Source organism: Watersipora subatra, chromosome 4 (assembly GCF_963576615.1).
Source record: "Watersipora subatra chromosome 4, tzWatSuba1.1, whole genome shotgun sequence".
Lineage (NCBI taxonomy): Eukaryota > Metazoa > Bryozoa > Gymnolaemata > Cheilostomatida > Watersiporidae > Watersipora > Watersipora subatra.
In genome coordinates this window covers 49,844,622-49,869,476 of record NC_088711.1, presented here as the reverse complement: position 1 = coordinate 49,869,476, position 24,855 = coordinate 49,844,622, and the positions used below count along the sequence as shown (strand labels likewise).

Here is a 24,855-nt window from a genome sequence, read left to right as displayed (position 1 = left end):
GCAACACAATAAAAACAATAATAATTGTATACGGCTAATGTTATACTCAAAGTCGTTGCTGTTTCAACTCAGTCTGAGACTTTGACATATATAAAGATCCTTAGCAAAAGTGCTGAGATTGATAGTGTTTATGTCGCTCCACCCAAATGAGAGTGCAAAATAGAGGTGCCATTAGCATCGCTTTGTCCACAATAGGTTAGATTAATATTTCCAAAACTGTGACAAGCTAGTCAAAAGTACAGGGATTTTTGAAAGTCAGAACTTTATTTGAAAATCATCTTAAATAAAACGACTCTATAAGAGAAGGGTTAAAAAATACCATGCCACTGCATTTAAGTAGAGATTTACGGGATGCCAAATGCTCAGCATATACTTATAGAGTTTAAGCGTAATATATTGAGTACTTACTGAGAGCAAATTGGGTCAAATAATGATTTAGTTTGACTGTAGTCAATAGGAACACCATGAACGTTATATGTTTTTGTTTTGTTAGAAAATTTATGCCTAAACAAAAAAATAAATCATTTTCTAAAAATTATCAATTATTTTGTATAATCAAGTGTTTTTACATAACAGATTTGTTGAAAGTTGTTGCCATGCCAGCTGATAACAACTTTTGTAGAATGGAAGCTATTTGACCAAATAGGAGAGTAACTTGTGATCTTGGCACATAGTGTTGAATTTTATTAAACAAAGCTATGAGAGAATTTTTAAAAAGTTATTTGTACATACCTGGCATGAAATCAATTACAATAAAACCTATCATTGTAAGTTATTTGCAGCTGATAGTCACAACAAAATGCACAATGTATGAAGACACAATTACAATTCCAGGTCAATACCACTATGGTAATGGTAATCATACCTACAGTAGCTAAACAAGGAACTTCATAAGTATTGAAGACTGGATTCTACAGCAATTAAAACTAATGGTGTTGAACTGATTCCATTTAGTTTCTGCACCTAACTCACAAGTTGATACCATATAATAGCAAAATAATTCATATTGTGGTGTTGACCAAAATATGGTACCTATATGTAATTTTCTATGTCTCCAATATTAGGACTTCATTTCAGTGCTTTTGGGTGACCAATGACTTATGTTTTAGACTTTTTATTCAGACTTTATATTAGCAATCGGTCTCTGTATCAGCACTTTCTAAAAATATCTATAAGCAAAGAATTATAGGTATATAATATTTCACAATTTAGGCAGAAATTTGTAGACTACTCAGGTAAGGGTGTACTAGGAAAGCGCCATGAACTGACCTCGCCTCATAAAGGAGTGCGCTCAAAATACAACTGCAGCTGCCATATAGGATAAAACATCAAGGTAATTGGTGATGTTTATTTCATAGCTGTTCCAAAACTAACCACAGCTGATATGAATTAACTCTGAGAACAGTAAATATTTGTCAAAGATACATGTAGGAAGTCATCAATTCATATACAGTGATCGCTCCTATAGTTTGCCCTAACTATTGGGGCTTCAGTGTATAAAACTTCAGTAGCCCTGATTTGGATATGTGTTGATAAAGTATTGTATATGCAAGGTATAAATGCAGAGCAGACAGTCTATTGATATGAAGGTCCTTTAGCAATGACTTGGCAGATGTCGGTTATAAAAATAGAAGCTCTTCCAAAAATAACTCAAAACCACTTTTAAAGGACTGAATGTGATTTCACCATCTCTCCTTTGATAGTTTTGCTATCCTGACACTGATGATTTTTTCAATGTTATTTATTGATGACTTTTTCTCTTTGAATATAGGCCTAGCCATGATTTGCCCTTCAGTTTCTGTTAACTTTTCACGGGATTGAGTATGTTATATACAATGTACTAACATACTATACAAGCAGGCCACATGTACAAAGCAATGCGCAAGTACTTACATATATAAGAAGTTTAGACAACATTTTAAGTGTTGTGAAATGTTAATATATAGAATATAAAATTGAGTATTTTATATACAATGTACTAACATACTATGCAAGTTTGTCACATGTTCAAGGGCATGCACAAAGTACTTACATATATGTGAAGTTTAGAAAACCGTAGTGAAGACAGTGTTACATTATGGCTAATATCTCACAAAATCTAGTTTTGTTTTAGTGGAATTTCTCGTTTCATGGTAGGGTCTGAAACATGAACCAATCAAATAAGTTGTTTTACAGTGAATAGTATTCCAACTGGTTTAAGAGCCTCTATTATTTTAATGTGGTACATTATTATTAATCTAATATACATGGACAGAATTTTTACTAACAGTGTATTATCTTCTTAGCATTACAAACATGATGTGAAAATTGAAAAATTGAGTGTTACCCGTTAATTAAACAAAATTTCTATTTGACCACTTCTATGTTAAAAAAATGTTTACGAAATGGTACTTATAATAAGTCAGTTACATCAATAACAATTAATATTAAACTCTGTTTTCTATCTCTAATGCTCTATAGATTTTTTGTTAAAATTTACAGCACTTTTATTGCAGTTTTGATACTCTCTACGTAATAGACAAAACATTTTTGCAATTACGATAAAATCTTTCTATAGTTTTAGAGTAAAACCTTTGCTTAGCGGGTGCGTGGCTAAATGCTTCTCATCATTTGCGCAAAATTTGTTAAATAGCAATGCGTAGAAGTTGTGCTCTGCTATATTCTTGTTTAGACGGAAAAATCGGCTAGCTCATCAGTGCCAAAAAGTGGAGACTAACACACACTGCAACATTGTCAAACAAAGTTATAAAATACAAATATGCATTGAAATTTAGACAGAAATAAAAAAATGAATGCTCCAAGAAGTTGCAACGTTGGCTATAAGACCGTTGTAGGTTAATTGCAAATGATTGATATCAGCAGGTAGATATGTTTGTTAGCTTTCCAATGCATATTTATTTAGACATCTACAACAAGTCGGAGTTAGATTGTAGTAGATTTCTTGCACCTAAAAGGGTAATGGCACTCTGCCCGAAAGAGAATGCATAAGTTGAGGCTATGTTTCTTGCCTGCGAAAAGGCCAAACCTATCTTCCTAAAATTCTGATGATATACATTATACATGTATTTTAAAAGTACCACAATGCCCGTTATTTGAACATCACCTTTAATAAATAAAGTGCCGCTATAGACAAATGATTAAAAATAGAGTGCCATGTCGTTCAAATAAAAACATTTTATTAAATTTTTTTTATTCTCGCTAAAAATGCAATAGTATAATAACAGTTTATCGGTACCTTTCAACTATGGTAGGATGATTATGATAGAGAGAGAAATAGTGCTCAAACTACTATAAGATTGACTGTACAATCAACACTGAACTATCCAGCTGTATTTAGTCTGTTTTGAAATTACTGACAGACATAGAACAGGTATCTGGTAAACAGCTTATTTATAAAAATTTAATAATCATGAATTACTAAATGCTTAAATTTTGTACAATTTTTTTAAGAAGAACGTAAGGCTAAGTGATGACTGATGACCCACTGACTAGCCTTATAAAATACTTGCCATTCATCCAATGTTGTTCTTACCTATTGACTTAGCCAAGCCCCTATTCAGCTATGTATGGTTGACACAATGTCAAAAAAACATATATATGTATTGGTTTGTGTTGGTAGAGCTAAAGCCAAGACACCTGTAACTGGCTGCAAAAGCTAATTCTCATAGAACTTTAATATCAGTTTATTCATTTCAAAAATGAACTAGCTGCATCTAAGATCTACCTTCAATTAGTAATGACTACCGGATTGGACACAAATAGTTAGTATATAAATGTACAAATATATTCTCATGATTTAATAGAGATATGAAGAGAACTAGTGTAAGTTAAAAAATTTCAAGAAACAATTCGCACAACTTTTTCAAAATTTGAATCTGTTGAAAGCTTAATTTTTATTGCTTGCGTTATATTATAGACTGAAATAATTTTTTTTGCTCTGCTGAGGTGTAACTTTTTTTGGAAAACTTTTTTAAGGCTAATGCAAAAAGCTGCACAATCCTTTATGCTATAACAAACTTAATGATACTTATTGCATTACAAATATCATTCTAGTACTTCAATAAAATAGCTGTAAAGTTCGGCAAAGAGGTCAGAACCTTTACTCAATGACAGAAAATTCTCATTGTTTTGTCTACTTGACAATGCAATGCAGCACGTAAGAGTGTTGATAACTAATATCACATTAATTATGTAAACAATCTGACAGCTCTATTTTCTCAGTGTGTTTAGCCAGAACATACAAGGGAAAAGTGTATTTCACTTTTATGTTTGCGTATCTCAATATGTTTGGCCAAACAAATGCGTCTCAGATGTACTCCTAGCAAGCTTCATATAGATTAGATTTACACATCGCTACTAAGTTCAGCAAAATCCTCTTGTATTTGGATTTCATATGTTACAACATAAAACATCTACATACAGCATCATAGCGGTGAATAGACGTTTATATATTCCAAATGCTGAAACGTGATAAAGAGTTTAAACAAGTACATGTAATATATTGAATATTTCTCAAGGCCAGTGGCGCCGACTAGATAATTTAACTTGAGGCTGAACAATAGGTACAACATGAAGCTTTGCTATTACTGAGCTATTAGGAAATTTCGGTTTAAAACCATCCATTATTAAAAAATATTTTCAAAAGATTATTTCAGCTTCCGTAGAACCAAGTGTTTTTACTCACCAGATTTTCTGGATGTTGGTGGTGACCCTGCTGACAGGCAGCTTTGTAAAATGGAAGCGATATGATTCAATAGGAGAGTAGCTTATGAGCTTGACTCAAGGTGGTAGAATTGGGTTAGCGAAGCTATGACCAGATCTCTGAACAAGTATATGTATATACCTGTCGTGAAACCAATAGAAACACAACCTGTCATTTCAAATAAGTTGCAGCTTATCTTTGAGGTAGAACACACCACGTTTAAAGACAATATGACAACCTCTGGTCAGCACTCCTAATATAAAAACAAACATTCTTGGGGTAATTAAACAATGAGCTTTATCTGTACCGAAGACTGGATTCTACAACAAAGAGAGCTGATCGTGTTGAACTGATTTGATTTAGTTTCTGCTGAAGACTTACTAGTTGATACTATATAATAGCAAAATAGTTCATGATGTTGTGTGTTAAAGAAAAGTATATGATATAATACTTACAGATGGTTTGTTATGTCTTCATCATTTAGACTTCATTTTAGTGGTTCTGAGAATCAATATGTTATGTTTTAGAGTGTATCTCTCAGACTTTATTTCTGTGATTTGTGATCTACGTCAGCACTCTTTGAAAAAAGTATAAAAACATGTCACCAGTCAAGTTTGAGGGTCAACGTGCTCAAGTAGTCTCAGAACGCTCAGTTACACAGATGCTATGAAAACACCACACAATCACTTGGCCTTATATAGTAGTTTACTTAAGATACCAGTGTCACGTAGGCATGTGTCTAGTGCAGCTGCCATAGATGATAACAGCTAACAAATGGTATTAGCTGTTATAAACACAGCTGATATGAAATAACTTTAAAAATAATCCTACGACCAAACACCAGCGAAGCAATTGTTTGGGAGCTTTATGATAAATGCATATGTGCACACAACTCACGAACATTATTCATCAGCGGCCGTCGCAAACCCTTGTTCCGAAATCTCATCAACAAATTTAACCATTTTTCAATAAAGTCGTTTAAGTATAATAATGGTACAAAAACACATATATTCTATTTAAATATGTTACCAAGTCTTTGAAGTTTGTAGACAACATCCTAAACCTTACCCACCTGATAGGATTATACATAAATATACATGGTAATTTGGCCTAAACTTGCTATTAAAACTTTGACAAGCCTTTTTTAATCAAATTTTGAACCGGCCAATGACACGCCGATAAGAAGAACCATTAGGTTGTGCGCATTTCACAAAAAAAATTTGCACATTTCACCAGTCTATGGCATTGTCCAATTGCCGAAGGTCTCTGTACCTAACGTAGAAGTACTGAAGAGTAATCGTTTCTGCTTTGCCGATTTCAAAGTAACTGATATTTTGGACATTTATAATGAGTACTCTGGTATTTCAACTGATGTCCAAAGCAGTAAAAGTAAAGGAAATGACGATGATATTTTTCTAACAATTTTTATTAAATTATTACAATGTTTAATTATAGGAATAATTATTGATTTTATAAGATTTAATTATAAGAATAATCATTCGAATTTACAAGATCGAAGTATATAGTGACCCATGTTGGGCAATATATAACCTATTATTTTTTTATAAATAATTTGGTTAAATAGTTTTTCTAAAAATCTAGATAAATATCACAACTTTTTGATTTTGGTTGCTATGACTGTCGGTTTTGAAATTTAAACAAAATTGTGCATTGGTTTTTATTATTACTGTATTACTATTTTAATAATGTTGGTTATTATGATAATATCAGTGCATTTACTTCTAATATTACATTTCTCCTATTGCAGGAGAGAGATATAAACATAATCTTTTCCTTTCATTATTGCTGTTTGTTGTACATATTAACACTCAGTACACTACAGCTACCATTGCAGCTACCATTGCAGCTAACATTGCAGCTATCATATTGCAATGCAGTGCCATTTGACTGCTTATAATGAATTTATCAACCATCAGTACCCATTTTTTCCGATATCACTTTGGTCATGGGCTGTATGACAGGGGAATTTCTAGGTAACATTATTCAGAGATAAAAAGTTATAAAGTAATATAGTCATTGTTCCACATTGGCTGTTGTAAATATCGTAGCTTCAATGTGTACAACGTCAGGAATTTGGATACATTTAGCAATTCAATGTTAGTATCATGGCTAAGGTACTAATGCAGAGCACACAGTCTATTGATATGCGTGTCTGCTAACAATGACCCGATAGATGCCAATGATGAAGATAGAATATCTTCCATGAATAACTCCAAACTCCTTTGTAATTTGGAATATAATTTGGTCTTCTATGGTCTTCTTGCTATTGTGACTTTGATTAGTTCAAAGTTATTTATTAGAACATGACTCCAACAAATAACATGGATTACATTAAATAGTATTTCAATTGGTTTAGGAGCCATGATTATATTAATGTGGCACTTTGCCAGTAATTTAATGTAAATGGAAAAAATGATTACAAGTAGAATATTATATCTGAACATAACTAACATACATGTAAATATCATGTACTAGTTCAATAGCTTAAAACTAGTTCATCAGTATCAGTTAACTGAGGTTATGTGATTATGACAGTGAGAAATAGTGATCAGACCGCTGTACTACTGGCTGTATCAACAACATTCAACAACTTAGCTTTAATTACTCTGTTCTAAAAATACTGACAGATATAGGACAGTCATCTGGTGAATAAATTCATCTTCTAGGAATATCTTTCCTACTACATTTTCCTTGCAGATAATTTATGATATAACCTTGTTTTTCCCAAATATTTACCATAATAAGCATAGTAATACAATAATACCATAGCAGTGCTCTTTTTCTGCCTTAAGCTAAGCTAAGGTCGTAAAAAAAATTGCCTTGCACAGGAATCCAACTCTGACCCTCAACTTTACTTGTGGGCATACTAGCCACTACACTACTCGACCACCTTACCACTTCACCGATTACTTGTGTGCATACTGTTTACTCATGACTATCTCTCACAGTGCTCGAGACTACCAAACATATTAGTATCTATAAAAAACTATAAAGATTAAGAAAACAATTTGGACATGGCAATATTTAATCTATCCAATTTTGACACAAAGGAATATTGCCATTTGGTGTACACAAGTCACGATAATATATTTCAATGATTAATTGCAGTAAATTTTTGCATAAACTTGTTTCTCTCAACATCAGCTCTAAACATGCAATACAATTATTTATGACATTTGTTTATGGTCCTTATGAAGTTTTGTTCAATAAGTTTGATAGTTTATTAAAAAAGCAATTGGATTATATAGATAATTATGTATAATACAACGACAATGACACAGTCACAACAACCTTGTTACAATGATGACTTCAATAACAATAGTTTAGTTCTCAGTTACATGCAGCCTCAACTAAATATTATCAACTAGATCTGAAACCAGATACTTATCTATTTGACAATGTACTCAACTGTCAGAATAAATAAAGTAGCCAGAAACAGTATAGCAGATTTTTAACCATTTATTTATATAAATTTAGAAACATACAAGATATAATTCCTAGAAAAACATAACACTGCACCTAATGCAGTTGCTAACTGATGACATTCAAAGTTCGTTCAGCATCTGAGTTTTATAAGTAAAGTTTAAGAAGCTTTTTAGAACCAAAACATAAAATATGAATATTGTTGTTAGAGTAAGGTTTAGTAAGAAAACAAACTCTTTTTATTGACTGCTCGTTTGTTAATGTATTTTTACATCACACCTTTCATCCTTCCATGATTTGTTTGCTGTTTGGCTATGTATAACTATTTGCAGTTTTTTCATGTGGGACATACATGGCAAATGTAGTTACCGAAATCTTTCAATCAAATGTTGGTCAATGTTACGATAAAAACACACGTAAAGAAAGAATCCACTCTAAATATGCTGATGTAAATGATGAAATAAGCCAGCATGGTCGCTGATCATCAATTAAAGCTGTTCATGTCAAATGGGCAACAAAACACAGAGCCAAGGAAACTTTAGAAAACACATCAACAGTTATTAGCCAATGCTTAACAAAGTGTCTCAAGTAGCTCATGGAGTCCTTAATTTAAGAAATAAAATACTAGGAGAACTTGTAAAGAAGCGCAAATAGCTTCTTGCATTGCAGTCAATTTATTTGATCTATAAATTCCAGATCGAAATAAAATTTATGTGGGCTCTGATGGAAGAGAAAAAGAGCTTTTGATGGCCAAAAGTGGTTCAACTGCCAACAGTGGTCAGTCTGTCAACAAAATTTTGGTACTTAAAAAAAATTTAGAATAGATAATTTCTATCTTGTTTTGACTTCTGGTACGCAGATGGAACATTTAATCATGCACCACCTTCATCTTCACAAGTCTATGTGATAATGGCCCAAAAGACTTGATGGTGTTTTTTCTTACTGCATATAGGCACTTTTCCCAAACAAGAAAAGGGTAACCCACATTAGGCCTTTTGACCTTGTTAAAGAAGCTTTTCCGCACGTTTTCTAAAACCATCTTAAAGATTTATGCAAAACTTGATTTGCGAAAATCTTTTTATCAACTGTTTATAAGCATAAAAATGTTTTTGGTGCAAAGTAGCAAAGCATTTGATATCAAAAACTTTGCACCGAAAATTCCTGTGCCAAGAAGTCTGTGCCAGAAAATCTTAAACAAATTACTGAGATTAACAATCATTTGCTGGTCTATATTTTGTAGAGAAAAAACAATGGTACAATTGCCAAGTATCAGAGCTCTCCCTGCGTTTGATAGAAAAGCTTTTTTAGCCTGATTGGCTGATTCAGTTAGGGTGAGCTTCTATGTTGGGGAATGATGACTAATTTCTTAAATTTGAATGATTTAAATCTTACTAATGCTTTCCAAACTAACATGACTTGAATTGAACCATATTGACTCATATTGAATCACTTGTGTAATAAATCAGAGGAACAAGAATGAAGATGTCTCTGTGATGTCATCATCGTCGCATCATAGATGAGCAGGGTGACACCATAAACCTATTTTAAGAAAACGCAAGTCTCCAATTAAAAATATAGGCTGCAATTATTTTTACTCGTCCGAAAAAATGACTGGAAAATATATCTCAAATATATTAAATTTTAGTTGATTTTTAAAGAAAGTATTTTTTTTGTCTATCAGTGGAGATGTTGTTTGTTGTGTTAGGCCATCTCATTGTCAAGATATTTGAAAATTAAAATTGACAAAAATTGATTGCGGTAAAAACGCTAAAAAAAACAGACTTGCACAAAATGATGTAACATGTGATATATACAACCTGTCTGTATCTCTCGTATTCTCATTGGCTATTGCGATAAAAGTCTAGTTCTACGCTGCTCGATTGGCATATATTTTATTTTGTATTTGCTAATGTAGGCTGGAATAAAAATTTTAAATTAGCTACAGATACATTATTATAAATTTCACAAACTCATCATATCAGAAAAGTTAAAAACTTGTCATGTTAGCTCCCTCTAAATGCTGTGTGAACATCTGAGTACCGATTACTAATTTTGATGGTCTACGGTAATTAGGTTGGGGAGTTAAGTTACTTCATCGCGGCAGTTGTATCAGCAGAATTTTCAGTTGCTGCCCACAAACTAATTACTAGATAAAATAAGCAAGCCTCATCTTTGAAAAGAATATGTTCAAACATATGACAAAACCAACGGTACCCCTAAAAAATTCATGTATAGTCAATGTTATCTAGTCATTATAAGTATCAAATTGCAGAAAAAAATTACTGGTCACATTGGACTAGTTGATTCGAGTATACAAATAGTTTTACGATTTAATGAAAATAGTATTCCCGTGTTAAAATTAGTGAGTTACCAAAATAGTGATCGTAACACACCAATTTGTATTAAATCAATCAACCCACCAATTCTGCCAAAAGGTTGATAAAGCCATTGCTGCACCTAGTTGATGGTTTGTGGACTCGCCTGTTTCACTAAAAGTTTTGAGCTCCTGATAGGTAATTGGTCCATTAGAATTGAGTCAAGCTGTGCACAAAGCTTGTCAATGCAGCTCTGATTACACTTCATAAATTCATTTATCAGACAAGATTTCAGCACAGATGGCAGCGAGGCTATGATATGTTCAATATGTTTTGCAAATTATGTTTTGCATCACACTCAACAATAATGTTATTATATAAGTTTTACAAGCCAAAAGATTTTCATCTTGTTATAAAGTTTTTATTTAAAAAAATTATCAAATTTATCCACTCACAGTTTCAGCTCATTTAATAAGACGAATTAATCTACTGCAGCAAACTTTAACAAAACATATCATAGTTTGTGCTGCACAAACTCATCTCTCTTTTTTTGTGTGTGGCAGTTTCCATTTGTGTAGCCACATAAAATCCTGTAATCAATAAAACAAATGTAATTAATAATTAATAACAAATGTCATTCATAAGTATGTGGTTCTAAATCGTATCTACTAAAAGCTTTTAAATTGGAAGTTTGATAGATTGCGAGTGAAGTTTTAAAAATGAATAAATGTTTAACAAAAGCATAAGTACATCAGGCCAACAATTCAAAGCTTTGTTTCTCGGGGTTAAAGATTAGCATCAATCAATCAACTTTTCTCGTTTTCTACAAGTGAGAAGTGAGCATAAATTCTAATCATGAACCTAATTTACCAGATTAAATGGCCAAAAAAAAACTTGAAGCAAATATTACAGCTGGGTGAAACAAAGAAAATGCTATGAAATGATGATTAGTGATAGCAAAAAGTTATAATGTTATTAATTATTAAATGTATTCATGAGTACTAAAACTAATACCTTTAGTATATTCAACACTTGCTCATCAATCCAAGCCAGTATATGCCTAGATGCTATAGATTAATGTACAAGGCCTCAATTTAACAATCAACATTGCTTATTTCGTATCACGCACGGAAGTGACATTGTAGTCTCTAACAGAGAAACAAAATCTAAATGTAAACTCATGTGTATATATAGGCGACTTAAAATCAAAGACAAATTTAACTCAATTCTTCCTCTACAGCATAAGGCTGCTGATGCCGGACATCTCTAATCTTACGCTGCCTGCCCCAAACTTTAACTACCTGATGCTCAGAAACAACTTTGAGTCACCTTCGCAGGAACTGGAAGTGGGATTTAAATTATGTTGTTTGTCAATAAATCGTGTCGATCCAGTAAATCAGTAAATTAATGATGTCAATCAATTCAATGAATATTGATGTTGATGTAATAATTTAATCTAAGATAGTAATTGAGCAAAATCCCTAGCTTCGAGATCACAGACAACATGTTTTACTAGCGATAAAATTTAGTATGACCTATGTAAAAGTTTTGTGCTGCTGATTGGTTAAAGAAGATATTTTATATTTATTGCTCGTTGACTCTTTTTACATGTATCACTCGTTATGTGACAAATGAGGCACCCGCTCGAATCTTAGCGTTTTAAAAGATGGACTCATTCAAATGCTTATATCTCTGGACAAAGTTAGTTTACAGATACAAAAAATAAATCAAATTGTAGGTTATGTTTTAGCCATTTATTGGTCAAAATTTCATCTGATCAAACTTTTTGACGCAACCGAATTTTTAAACACAAGAACTCATTTACAGCAGCTCTTAATTTGCCTTTGAACATTTTCTCAATTGTGGAAAGAGTTTTCATATGTTTGTTAGAAAGCATGTTCACCAGATCAAGAATGACCTTAAAGATATGATCGAATTGACATTAACATATATTGATAGAAACCTGTCCCCATAGACCTATCAACTATACAGTGGACCCTGGAGATACGATGTTAATTCGTTCCAGGGTTGGCATCGTATGGTGAAAAAATGGTATGTAGGGGTGTAGAGACCATTGTAATAATACAATGGGCCTACAACAGGGATTACGTGTTTGTCACAATTTTCATAATTCATTTCCGTATTATTTCCATTTCCATAACATATCCATAATTTATTTTCATATTATTTCCATTTCTATAACATTTCCATAATTCATTTCAATATCATTTCCATTTCCATAACATTTCCATAAGTTATTTCCATATTATTTCCATTTCCATAACATTTCCATAATTTATTTCCATATTATTTCCATTTCCATAACATTTCCATAATTCATTTCCATATTATTTCTATTTCCATAAAATTTTCATAATTCATTTCCATATTTTTTTCATTTCCATAACATTTTCATCATTCATTTCCATATTTTATTCCATTTCCATAACATTTCCATAATTCATTTCCATATTATTTTTATTTCCATAACATTTCCATATTTCTAAAATGAAATTTCCATATCCATTTCCATAAAATTATGGAAATATTTATGTTTATGGAAATGGAAAAGTAAACATTTCCATAATATGTTTAGCGATCCCTGGTGTGTACGTATGTGCGCGCGCTTGCGTGTCAAATGAGTGTGTGTGTGTGCGTGCGTGTGTACGTGTGTGTGTGTGTGTGTGTGTGTGTGTGTGTGTGCAATCGTCAACTCTTCCCGAACATGTGATTAATTTATACAGTATATGAATATGATATTTGCTTGCTAATATACTTTATTTAGGGTCTAGGCAACATCAAAGCTGTATGCTACCATTGCCTATAACTAAACCAGAGACGATTTGAGATTTTTTGAGTTTTTTTCAGACTCCTTTAATAGTTTCTGTAATACCACTGATATTAGCTGGGTTTGTGTGTTACCATTGTCTGTACATGTAGTCAAGTCCAGAGAAAATTTGAATTATTTTCTTCCAGACCCCGTTAATAGTTTCTGTAATACCACAGATGTTAGCTGAGTTTGTGTTACCATTGTCTATACATGTAGCCGAGCAAGAGACAATTTGAGTTAGTTTCTTCCAGACCCCTTTAATAGTTTCTGTAATACCACTGATGTTAGCTGTTTGTGTATTACCATTGTCTATTCATGTAGCCTAGTCTATACAATATAACTTCCCTCTGTTTATATCTTGGATTACGTGTATCTTACAATTTCCATGATTCATTTCCATATTATTTCCATTTCCATAAAATTTCCATAATTTTTTTCCATTTCCATAATTTCCATATTATTTCCATTTCCATACCCTTTCCATAATTCATTTCCATATTATTTCCATTTCCATAATACTTCCATAATTCATTTCCATAATTCATTTCCATATTTTTTTCCATTTCTATAAAATTTCCATAATTTATTTCCATATTATTTCCATTTCCATAACATTTCCATAATTCATTTCTATAAGTTTTTCCATTTCCATAACATTTCCATAATTTATTTCCATATTATTTTTATTTCCATAACATTTCCATAATTTATTTCCATATTATTTCTATTTCCATAATATTTTCATAATTCATTTCCATATTATTTCCATTTCCATAATTCATTTCCATAATTCATTTCCATATTTTTTCCATTTCCATAACATATCCATACTTTTAAAATAAAATTTCCATATCCATTTCCATAAAATTATGGAAATATTTATGTTTATGGAAATGGATATGGAAAAGTAAACATTTCCATGATATGTTTAGCAATCCCTGGCCTACAATGCAAACACCCCCTGGTAAAAATTGTCAATTTTTTTTTATAAAATTGTGTACATATTGACAATTAGCAACAAAATAGTATTTTAACTTTAGTAATTATAGTTACCTACAGTAACTGTATTGTATTTAGTGTGTTTTAATGGTTATGATCTGCAATAAAATGCAAAATTATAATGTGTGTACCAAATACAGTACGTACAGTAAGGAGTTCTTGCCTTCAAAAGGTACGCATAACTGCCATAACATAAACTTTGAATTCACTTCAAGTAACTTTAGCTTGCTAAACCTACACTTAAAACTAAGTTTTAGTATGCATTTGGAACTATTTTACTGAATTTCAATTTTTTATCACACAATTTTATCCTTAAGCAGTTCCTATTTTCACTTTCACTATAAACTTTAGCCTATCTGGTTAAAACCTTTTTCAACCTAAATCAATAAGGCCGAGCGATGCAGTTATAGAAAGCGGCCTCTTGCACACTTGACCATTTAATGGCTACCAAAAAGAAAAGTATAATTGTATTTTCTATACAGGATAGGAAGTACATACATTTGGAGTAAAGTGGTTTTAGCTGGTACATGTAGCAAGTAAAGCAGAGATGAGGCAAAAGCGTATCAATGCTAATTATGGTGCTGTAAACTTGAAAATAAATTTAAAACATAAGGAATTGGAATTTTTTAGCCGGCTATAAGAAGTTGTCCATTCCTGTCCAATTTTTTTAACTTTTCTACAAAAAGATTGATGGCGCAATGCAGAAAACTGCTAGCTATCACTTGTAAAAGGATCCAGAGAATGTGGTACAGTAGTTTGTCTTGTATTAAATATGCACAAGAATCAATGTAACCATGCATACAAGGTTTTTACGTATTTATACCCTAGGAGGGACAGGGCTTTAGCAAGTTTCAGAAAGTAATGTTGATGCGTCAACTATCTTCAGTAGCTAGTTACATGAGTTACATACATACATACGATGAATTGTATTCACATAGAAGATAACACGCCCATATGCAAAGACATGGCTAAACAAGAAAATAAAACATAAAATAAAAAAATACAAATAAAATGAATAAATATTAAAAACATGCAACACAAGAGATAAATAATATATATTATACATGCATTGTTTTAATGTACTAGTCCACATCAGTAAATTAAACACTTGAAATATTTCTGCAAATGTGGGGTTTTCTGTATCTTCTACATCCTCGCCTTTACTAAATGGTTGCTCCTTTTGAATGCCGATCGCGTGCATGACCTAGCTCATTCAAATCTTCAGTCAGAAGCTCTTTCTTGTGCTTGCTTTAATGGAGTTCTTGTTTTAATAATACTTGCAAATGCTGATTGGTTGCGATCATATTGCTTGACAATGTTAATAATACGGGTCCCTTCTTCTTATTTACGACATCCAACTTTGTTGACCTAGAAATCATTTTTCCTTCGTTTTGTAACGTTTGTATCGGTCTCAGGTTCCATAGATAACAAATTAAATGTAGATACTTGTAGTTATATACGTATGCTGATTTAAAAGTTTATAGTAAAAGCTATAATAACGCTACAAATGAAGGCTTGCTCTCGCTTGTATATTTTACACAAAATTTTTCACGCGGACATGAGAGAAGTCGATCATTGTGTCTCTTCTAAACGTTCTAAGAATGTTTTCGGCAAACTATATTTTGGTGTCTTTTTTATTTCGACGTGTGTTATGAGCACACCGACGGCCAAATTTTAACTCGGGCTAAACTTTTCTCAAATTCGTATGGTGATCATATCAGATCGTATATCAGGGTAATTGTATCTCGAGGGTGCACTGTACTAGACTGGGCAATGCGAAGCTGTGGCACCCTCCGTAAATAGCCACATTCTTTGTGACGCAATGCCAATGCTTTGCTCACTTCCGGCTGGTCAGGCAAATGAGTCATCATTGTTTACCTTCACTATGTTTCCATGATGCGCAGTACTTAGGAGCTGCGCTCTCTCCGAGTCATGGAAACAGCGTCTTCGCACTGAAATCACAGCACACTGATCAGTTCAAAACCAGTGCAAATTCGCAGCAAATAAACAGCAATTGCACAGTGGCTGCCCATAGCTCTCATGCTGTGGAGACAGATTCTTCGAGCGCCATGAACTAGTACAAAGGTTATCCTGCTTATCTTGTTTTTGCTATTCTTCCGATCTTCTTTCACTTAAATTTAATTATGGTCTGCTCCTACGAGGATGATGAAGTGATTATTTTCCGGGACTTTGTTATGGATACCAAAACTTTTCGAAAAATAGGTGGCAAGTCCTAAAGTAGCATTTATATATTATATTACTTAAATAAATATTTATTAAAAAATTTTGTTGTTGTAAAAATTGTGTTAAGGTTTGTAAAACATTGTGAATGTGTATGGTAAATAAAAGTATAATGACGGCAAAAGCGTAAAAGGTCTGTTTCTTATGTTCGGTATCCATGATCGATTCCATGTAGGCCTTATCCATCCAGCGATCCGATTTATACAATTTATCTTCTCTGGCTAATTTCCTGACAACCGCTGCGCAGCATGTAAAAGTACAATCCTTTCGACTTCGGAGGGGGCTGCATCAAAGTACTGTGCATCATGGAAGCATAGTGATTAAAAGAATGAAGAGCAAATTTTCTTGCTCCATGTATTTTGACATAACTACTAAAATGCACAAGATATTGGTTTAAATTTTTAGATGCAAAGTTTATAGACTATGCATTTTTTACCCTGCAAATTTTTAAGCATAAGGTTGAATATTTCATATGTTAAGTGCCAGTAAAAATGTATATCGATCTTTTCAAAAAATTATCAATGTTGCCCTTTGCAATGGGCGACATTCCTATGAGACAATCAAAAAGTAAAAATCTTTCCGCTTGGCTTCAGCTACACTCTTAAATATAGCACAGCCATCACCATACTCATTTACTAGCCTATGTCCACATGCCATGGCAATGAAAAACTTTATGAAATGGGCAGCACTTGGCCTACTACGCGGTTGACCTCACTTTGTGCAAACAACTTTTCAAATTGCGGTGCAAGCAATGAACTTTAGAAAAACATTTTGGAAAAACGATTATTTGTATGCATCTCTCGAAAAAATCCACAAGATTTCTTGCTCTATATATCTAGATATTTATCACAATCACTCTTGAAAACAATTGGAGCAAAATTTACCAATGAACCTTTTCCAGTGCAGGTAGTTGCTCCACTCCCTATGGCTTCCTATTTAAATTGCTCGCCTGGACTAGGGAAAGTCAACAAAGCATTGATGTCACGTCATGAAGAATGTGACTATTTAAGTGGGACACAATGCTGAACCCTGATGTAATTCTCTGTAACCCTGTAATTCTCTGTAACCCTGTAATTCTCAACAAAATAAAATTGAAAGTCAAAAATATCTTGTCGATGTGAAAAACGTCAGTGGAGTAAATCTATATTAACTAAAAGCAAGTGCAAAGGCATATAAAAAGAGAACTCTACACTAAAATACTAATAGATAATTAGTGGAGTATGAAATATTTGAAAAATTATTGCGAAAAAAGTAAACTTTTAGTATTTGCGCTACAAATTTGTTTCGTGCGAAGCACTCATCAGACGCGATTGTACAAAAATGAAAAGCTTTGGCCAGGTATAATTGCAGTGGCTCAAAACCTGGTCAGTTTCAGGGTCGTTTTGCAGGGGTGGAAACAGCCATTCATAACGTTAAAAGACCACAAAGATAACTTCACAAACTACCCCACATGTAGACTAATCAATCCAACAAAATCTGAAATAGGAAAAATAAGCAAAACTCTGCTCAACAGTATCAACAAAAAAGTGACAAGAGAAACTAAGGTAAAAGTATGGCGAAGTACGGGTGACATACTGAATTGGTTTAGAGAAATAAAGGAAAAGCAACAGCAAGCATTTATTACTTTTGACGTTTGTGAATTTTACCCTTCAATAACAGAGGCACTATTAAAAAAGCATTAGATTTTGCAAGCAACATAACAAATATCACAGAAGACGAAAAGGCAATCATACTACATGCAAAAAAATTGCTTGTATTTCACAACGACAGGGCCTGGTCAAAGAAGAACTCTAATAAAATGTTTGACGTGACTATGGGTAGCTACGACGGAGCGGAGACTTGTGAATTAGTAGGGACTTATTTGCTGACTCAAATACCCAAAGAATTGACTTGCAGCATTGGACTATACAAAGACGACGGACTTGCGGTTTGCAAGGGCACACCACAAGCTATAGAGAGAACAAAGAAACTTATATGCAACATATTTAATAAAACAACTTGAACATTACTATTGAGGCGAACAAACGATGAGTAAACTTTCTTGACATAACTTTAAATCTACAAGATGGCAGCTTCAAGCCTTTCCAAAAACCAGGTAACACAATACTATATGTACACAAACAAAGCAACCATCCACCTTCCATATTGAAAAACTTACCAGACAACATAAACAAACGATTAAACGCACTTTCATCAAATGAACAACAATTTAACAGCACAGTGCAACCATACCAAGAAGCACTCCACAAGAGTGGATACAACAGTAAACTACAATATGAAACCAACATGAAAAAATCTAAAAAATGTAACTGACAAAGGAAAATCACATGGTACAACCCACCATTCAGTGCCAATGTTGCAACCAATATCGGACAAAAATTCTTCAGCATAGTTACGACATGCTTCCCAAAGAAACACCCACTCCAAGCAATATTTAATGGACAAACCTTAAAACTGAGCTACTCAGTAATGCCAAATATAAAAACAATCATTGACGCGAGCAACAAAACCCTTAATAAAACCAGTACACTACAAAGAAAAGACAACGAAAAAAGTTGCAACTGCAGACAAAAGAACAACTGCCCTTTGGAAGGAAAATGCAGAGCCAAAAATGTGATATATCAAGCAACAGTGAGCAACAATACAAACAACCACGTAGCGACCTACATATGACTTTGCTCAAACGAATTTAAAACTAGATACAGCAACCATAAAGCCTCGCTTAACCACAAAAACAAACGACACCACACAGAATTGAGCAAACACATTTGGAGGTTAAAAGACAGCAACTCAACATACAACATAACATGGAAAATATTAACTCAAGCACAACCATAATTATACAAACAAAACAAACTGATGCAAAATATGTTTACTAGAAAAATACTTCATAATATGCAAACCACACTTAGGCACATTAAATAAAAGAAATGAATTGACTTCTAATTGCAGACATGCTAGGAGTTATCTTCTCGGTAACAATTAGAACTAAATTACATGACTTACACAGAGAGCCCATTTCTGATATTTTGGCACATTCGGTAAAGCTTTTGGTCAGGTATAATTGCAGTGGCTCAAAACCTGGTCAGTTTCTTGGTCGTTTTGTAGGGGTGGAGCTTAATCCGGAAATACAAAAACTTTAAAGTTAGTCGAACCACTGCAAACGTTTAGTTGTTGAGAAATCGAGTAGTTATCTTTTTGTTTAACAAAATATCACGTAAGCATCTTTTCCAAGCAAATTTGTAATTACAAATATGAGTTCTTTTAGCAAAATAACATAAAGTATTTGCATAGCTGTTTATCGTAGTTTTTTCTTGTTAAGAATAAATAGTAACACGCTCACGAAACGGAAATAATCTTCTCAAAAATACATTATTAACTATTCTGTATTCGTTTATATTTGAAAAAGAGTTTTATATTTTTTAATATGAATCACTTTTTTAAAGCGGTAATACATAAAATATTGAAAAGTTACGATTATGTTCTGAACAAATAAAATGCACATTAAAACGGTTGTCCACTTTGTTACCATTCTGGGCCATTCTGAGAGCCTAAAATGATTCCATTTTATTTCACTGTAAATATTAGTATTAGCATCTCGTTAGGCATTGATTGTAAAAATGAAAGCAAAACAAGACATCAGTTTCTTATCTTTACTGTATTTGCTGCAAGCACACACTTTTTAACAATTACCTTTATATTACTACTAAGTCTAAACTGTAGCACATTTTGAAACAACGACAGTATGTAATAGCTACCTAAGGAACAACCATTTAATTGTGTATCTCAAATTTTATTTGAACTTGTTACTACAATAGTGCATTGTCAGTAGCACCGCCAGGCCTAGACTGTATCTCATCTGTTTGGTTCACAAAAAGTGTAGGAGAGGAGGCAAGGTAAAGCAAGTTTTTGTAGTCTTCTGCAATGCAGGGCAGTTATAGTTTCGGACTAGACAGCCTGCCTGTGATCAGTAGTCCTCAGTAGTCAGAGTCGCTTACTGCTTGCGATTTGTCTTAATTGAAATGCACTGCATATTCATATTGCTTCAACCCTAAAAGAAGACCTCAGTGGGTCATCATGTATTCATAACTGACTTTTTGTATTCATCATTTCATCTTCTATATAGGCCTACCTACAGGCCTCCCGTGCCTGTAGTCGGCAATCGTGTCGGTAGGTTATCGAAGCCTCGATAGCTGAATGACATGATCGCTGACGACAGTCAACTTCTACGAGGAGCCTGAGGGCCTACCAAATATATTTTTTAATTGCAGTGCATTTAAGCATTATGCCGCTCCTTCTTGCCTCATTGTTAGACGAGGCTGAGCAAGCCATCAAAGCCCATGAAATCGAATATGGCAACAAGTTTTACACAAACCATGAGGACGGCATATTCAACAAGCATGAAAGACTTGTTGAAGGTAATCTCATATCCTTAAAGCACTTTTTCTCCACTGCCTAATTTATGACCTTGTGTTGAAAATGAACATTTTATACCTCGGATATTTTAGTGTAACCTTGATTGTGAAGTGTAACCTTGATTGTAAAATGTAGGCCTATGCTTGGTTGTTGTGCAATAGAAGTACATGTCAATAGTAGCTTATATGTTTTTATGCTGCAGTTTTATGAAGCCCTTTTTGGTTTGTTTTTGTACCATGTGATCTATGACGTCACAGGCCCTACTTGAAGCAGAGTTGACACAATTTTCATCAGTTCACTAGCAACTCACACTGGATACACACCATCTACTTCTCAGCAATAAAGGATTACTTTCTATAGACACTCAACTCTTAAGCTTAATTTAACGAAGTGGATATTCGTGTGTATACAGACATGCAGTGGATTACAATCAAGCTTATAGTGCAGCCTTGATTAGAAGATATACATGGGCTTCAGCGTACAAGCATTGGCATGCAATTGAAATGACATTAAAAATCATTGTATATATTAATAACTACAATCAAGCAAGCAATAAATGTATCAAGCATCATATACATGCAGCAGTTAGTTCCCATTTGAGTGTTAGCAATCAAGTAAGGCTAAAAACCTACAACGTCTTCAGCCATTGAATCTAAAAAATCTGTACCATGTTTCTTAATTTTAAAATTTTATCTGCTCTAATTTAGCAAGGTGAAGATATTTGGAGAGGTAAGAACGTCATTCATGATAGTCAAGGCTATTTATGTATGTATGGCGAAGAAAAAGAGTATGGCGAAGAAAAAGAGTATGGCTGCATGTACAGCCCTGAAAGACAGCAAACCCAGAAGGAAAAGTACAAAGAATAGCTGAGGGTAAGTTACCGGTACACCAAGAATATTTTACTCAGCCTATTATAAGGGATATTTTTGGACAGCAAAACTCGGTCATTGTATGTCCAATATATTTAGACAGGGCTATCCTTCCATGTCTTTGCAAATGCACAGATAGTATAGTATGGATTTTACATAGAAATGATAAATAATATTTATTACATTTATGGATTTTAATTTGTCTTATTTCTGAAATAGCTATCTTGTAACAAAAGCGTGCGTGCACATTTATATTCTTGTAAGCCGAAATCAGAGAATGCAGTAAATCTAAGTCTACACTACTGTGAGGGTTGCGACATGTCTAAGCTGTATTCGATACTTTGCTTTCGGTCTCACAGTACATCAAAGTTCAAAAACATTTTCTCTTATTTTAATTCATCTACACTCTCATAGAAATTTGGTAGAATTGCAAAGAAATAAGGACTTGATTGGAATGCTCAGATACCATATTCTTGACCCAATAGCCAGTGAAGTTTACGGCAATCTGTCTCATTTTTCTTGAGAATTTCTCATCCCGAGGCCTCACACATGCGCCAGATAGTATATCGCAGTTCACACCTTTGGTTAAACTTGGACGTAATATTTTATTTTACATTTAATATTTTACACCTAAAATTTGCAAAAACAATCATTAAAAGCAAGATAAAATGAATGCTTATTTTGGAGCCCTGCAACAAGGCCTTTGTTTGGACTCTTTTGCCAATTTGAATTTAGTTAGATTGTGCCCACAAATATAAATATGCTATGCATGTGCATAAACTCATATATGTTGTCACATGGTGTCGATATACATAATTTACGTATTGTTTACATTTTTAGTCACAGAATCCAACAAAGAGACCGCATCCTCAAGACAATACATCTGATAGTAACACGGAGGTACTCACTCACATAACCAGCAATAAAATTTTAGGCAAATCGAGCAATATTAATTATGGTTAAATGTGGAATTTCATTGGTAGGCGGATCTTCAAGCCATTTATAGCCCTAGATTAGTAGCTAGAAAAACGTGAAGTTATAGTAGGATAATGCAAAAGAACCCCTTGTGTAGGCAGGATTAGGTTTTAGAAACAAATTATTTGCTGCCAACTGCTATATTTGCCTGTTCACACCCAGCCAAACGTTCAATGCCTCGAGCATTCTGATTTACAGCTCAAGATAAGGAGGAAATGCAGTGCTTGCTCAGGACGGGTAGGAGTAAGAGCAGAGGCTATGCAAGCTTCCATAGATGTGGGGAGCATCTACGAAATGCCACAAACGACAGCATTATAAGTAGTATGTAGAGAGCAGATCTACACACGTTTGCACTTAAAGTGAGATTTTGGGTACATTTTAGCCCGAGAACCTCGGAGAATGGTGTTGTCTGATGGAAAGTTTGGGGGGGGTAGGTGTGTGAGTGTTGGGAGCTAAGGTTATGAAGTTTGAGAGGAATTGTGGGAAGGATGCGGTGCTGGTCGAGAGGAATTGTGGGAAGGATGACGTGAAGAGGGCGATGGTTTCGGGTTTCGATGCGATGGGTTTGGGGTTCGGGTGTCGACGAGTTGAGCGATCGATCGTCGAATGGTTGGGGTTGGGTTGGCGACCGGTGGGGTGAACGGTGTTATGTCGTTTCGGTTGAATGAACGCTGGATTTGTGGGGGTGAATATCTGGGACATCGAGGGCTGGTTGGTTTTCCGGAGTGGATCTCGCGGATTATCGAGGAGAGCGAAAGATTACCGGATGAGTGAGGGGGTTAATATCTGGGACACCGAGGGGATGATTTTCTGGAGATTGTTATATATTTGAAACATTGAATATATATGAGAAAGTGTTTATGTACAAAGTTATTTTTTTGAAGATTTGATGTTTTTGTAATGTTGAAGCTCTTGAATGGTTAAGAATCTTAAGGATTTTATTTTCGGGTTTTTTTTTGTATATATGTAAGATTGAAATTTGTTGGAGAAATTAATATGTTGAATGAAAGATCAGTTTTATTACAAAATTATTCACTTTAAAAGATATATTTATATGTATTATTCATTATTTTCCATCATCATTTCATTTCAATAAAAATAAAATAGTTTAGGTTTAACTTGAAATATATGAAAATGTTCAAGTAGATAGGTCACAATAAAGATAATATAGTATAAATGAAACATTGAATATATATAAGAAAATGTTCATGTACAATCTTTAAAACGAAGTTTGTATCGAGTTGTTCATCAATCACTCATCGTCATCGGAAATAGTTATGATAGCAGGATCCTTTTTGCATTGTGCCGAACTCTCGTGAAATCTGCTTGCTTCTTCATGTCCCATGACTACTACATCGTAGTATTCGCGAGTATTGTGAGATGTTACTAGCCCCTTGTATATAATGATACCCGGATAATTCTCTTTCAACGAAAGGGCATATCTCGAAGGCATCGTCTTCATAAATTCTGAAATTATCCATCACTGTTATGGATCCACTACTTTTTTAAAGATAATGTATAAATTGATGAAGTATTATTAGTTAGTGTTGATTGTTACTGGAGCTTCTGAGGAGTCAACTTCCAATAGTATGAATATCGCCAATATTTCTGAAAGAACTCCCCAATTGAATATGAAACAAAGACAGTGTAGAAGACCAACCAAGTCTAGATTGAACAGAACTACGTCATTACGAAGATCATCAAGAAAAAGTTCGGTAGTAAAGCGGTTGTTCGAATCCAAGGAAAATTATATGGAAGGAGATGAGAAAATTACGTCACCTATTGCAACAGTTTTTAAATCCGAGGAAATGCAAGAACCATGGAAATGGATTGATCTAAAAGTTTTGGATATTCCAGCTTCGTTAAAAGTAATACAAGCAAATAAGTCTGAAGAAAATGACAATTGTGAGATTGCGTTGCAATTCTTCGTTGAACGTTAGGGAGAGCGTGTGGCATTATGTTCGATCATCGAACCTCCAAAGTATAACATTCCCTCATCATTTCAATGGTTGACACCAGCTCTCATGATATTGGATTGAAGTGAGATTTACATGAACTCTAAGT

General features: G+C 33.6%; 1 pseudogene; it reads right to left on the bottom strand.

Moving 5' to 3' along the window:
• LOC137395051 (dolichyl-diphosphooligosaccharide--protein glycosyltransferase subunit STT3A-like) overlaps nt 1-24,855 on the bottom strand; it is a 349,554-nt pseudogene that overhangs the window by 96,111 nt on the left and 228,588 nt on the right.